We start from the raw sequence: 2,683 nt of genomic DNA, 5'->3' as shown, positions 1-2,683 counted from the left end.
CCGTCACTGGGAACGACCGTGCGGCGCTGGCGAATCTTTTCAGCTGCTGGTGCCGCGGAATCTGCGGTCACGAGTGTTGGGAATGGTACACGGGCATGCGGGTGCGGGACACTTCGGAGTCACTAAAACGCTGCGGCGGTTGCGCGCTCGCTTCTACTGGCCGGGCTGCCACACGGATAGTGAACTCTTTGTGCACAGATGCGACGTCTGCACGGCAAAGAAGGGACCTACCCAGCGCTCGCGGGCACCCCTGCAAGACTTTCGGGTGGGGGCACCTATGGAGCGTATGGGCGTGGACATTCTTGGGCCGTTTTCTATCTCCGATCGTGGGAACCGGTATGTGCTGGTGGCCATGGATTATTTCACCAAGTGGCCGGAGGCGTTTGCTGTCCCTCACCAGAGCGCTTCCACGACGGCTCGAGTGCTGGTAGATGAGGTGTTGTGCCGATTCGGCGCTCCGGAGCAGTTGCACAGCGATCAGGGGCGTAACTTCGAGGCGGAGGTGTTTGCGGCGGTGTGCGATCGCCTCAGGGTGAAAAAGACCCGCACCACGCCCCTTCATCCGCAGAGTGACTGCCTCGTGGAATGCTTCAACCGCACGCTCACCACCCAACTCGCCGTGCTTACCAGCGACCGTCAAAAGGATTGGGACGAACATTTGCCTTTCGTGCTTTGGGCTTATCGCACAGCAGTGCAGGAGTCCTCACAGCTGACGCCAGCTGCGTTAATGTTCGGTCGCGAGTTGCGCACGCCCGTGGACCTTGTGTTCGGGTCCCCCCCACAAGTGGATTTACCCACAAGCCGGGGTTGGATTATTTTTTTGTACTGAAAGACAAACTGTTCCGTGTCCACGAGTTGGCACGTAGACACTTGGCGGACGTCGGTGTTAAGCAGCGCCGCGTGTATGACACTCACAACCAGGGGCGAGACTTTGCTGCTGGGGAGCAGGTGTGGGTGTATTCCCCCGGAAGGAAAAGGGGGCTCTCGCCTAAGCTCATGTCTCACTGGGTGGGCCCCTGCACGGTCATTGCCCAGCTCTCCGATGTAGTCTACCGGGTGCGGTTGACGGGGCGGTCGCGAGTGGTCGTGCTCCACCGAGACCGTCTCGCTCCCTATCGGCCCAACGCCAGTGAAACATTGAACTCTGTGGAGGCCGGTCCGCCTCGGGAGGGGGGCTGCACCCCTCCTTCCCCCGCGGAAGGACTCCGGCGTTCACAACGCCAGCGCCGGCCACCGTCACGCCTCCAGGACTGAGTTCGCCATGGTGACCGGGGACGGTCACAGCTCGGGTGGGGGCAGTGTGGCGTGGGTGGGGTTTGACAGACGACCATCATGCTTTGCGGGAGGGGTTATGTGTTCACCGTGTTGGGGAAAGGTGTTTGGGGTAGTGGCTTCGGCCAGGTTGTGTGTGTGTGTGTGGGTAGATGTCTGTTTAGTGACTGTGGAATGTGCTGTTGCTCAATAAAGTACTCCCAGCCATTTGCATTGGGCAGCCAGGAAGCTCACTTGTCTCTCCAAGTTCTGCTTAGCGGTAAAAACGCTACACTATATTGTAATTAATTCTAAACTAAACAGGTAGCCAGTGCAGAGATGATAATATTGGGGTTATATGATCATATTTTCTGGATCTAGTTAGAACCCTGGCAGCTGCATTTTGGACTAACTGTAGCTTGTTTATTGAGGATGCAGGACAACCACCTAGTAATGCATTACAATAGTCCAGTCTGGAGGTCATGAATGCATGAACTAGCTTTTTTGCATCAGATACGGATAAGATGCTCCTAAGTTTGGCAATATTTCTAAGATGGAAAAAGGCTGTTTTTGTGATATTAGATATATGATTTTCAAAGGACAAGTTACTGTATAATATTATGCCCAGGTCTTTTACTGTTGAGCTGGTAGTAACAGTACATCCTTCTAAACGCAGGCTGAATTGTGAAAGCTGTTGTGTGCTGTTTTTTAGGCCGATGAGTAATATCTCTGTCTTATCTAAATTTAGTAAAAAAAAAGTTATTGGTCATCCAATGTTTTATGTCCTGGACACACTCGGTTAATCTAGACAACTTAGGTATTTCGTCTGGTTTTGCTAGGATATATAATTGGGTATCATCAGCATAACAATTGAAACTGTCTTCTAATGGTGTTACCCAAGGAAAGCATGTATATTGAGAACAGCAGAGGTCCAGATTTTCTCCCTAATTTAGTCGTGGCCAACTCCTCCCTGTCACTAGGGGGCTCCCACATTAAGGCTACTACTACCATTCAGCCGGGAGGACCAAAGACTATCACGTGTTTCCTCCGAACCGCGTGACGCCTTATTTATTTATAATATTATAAACAAATATTATAGTATTTATTTTTTATTGAATTAAGTATTAGTATACACTATTTGTTTTTGTTTTTTTACTTATCTGTGTTTTGTTTTTATTTACTTATCTAATTATTCATATAGCTGATAGTTAGACGTCGAGTAAAATTCAGATCGGACAACTCAGTCGCTTTACTATAAATCTTTATTTACATTGCTTCAATTATGCAGTCGATAATGTTACTCGATTAGAGAAGAAACAGACAATCAGAAGTAATGTGTGGAAGTCTGTGATTGACTATTTTTGTGACTGGACAAGTTTGAGCGAGTGTACAGACAGAGCCAAGCACACACAAAAACATTTTGTGTTGCGGG

Source organism: Clarias gariepinus, chromosome 21 (genome assembly GCF_024256425.1).
Source record: "Clarias gariepinus isolate MV-2021 ecotype Netherlands chromosome 21, CGAR_prim_01v2, whole genome shotgun sequence".
NCBI classification, from domain to species: domain Eukaryota; kingdom Metazoa; phylum Chordata; class Actinopteri; order Siluriformes; family Clariidae; genus Clarias; species Clarias gariepinus.
This window is presented reverse-complemented; position numbering follows the sequence as displayed.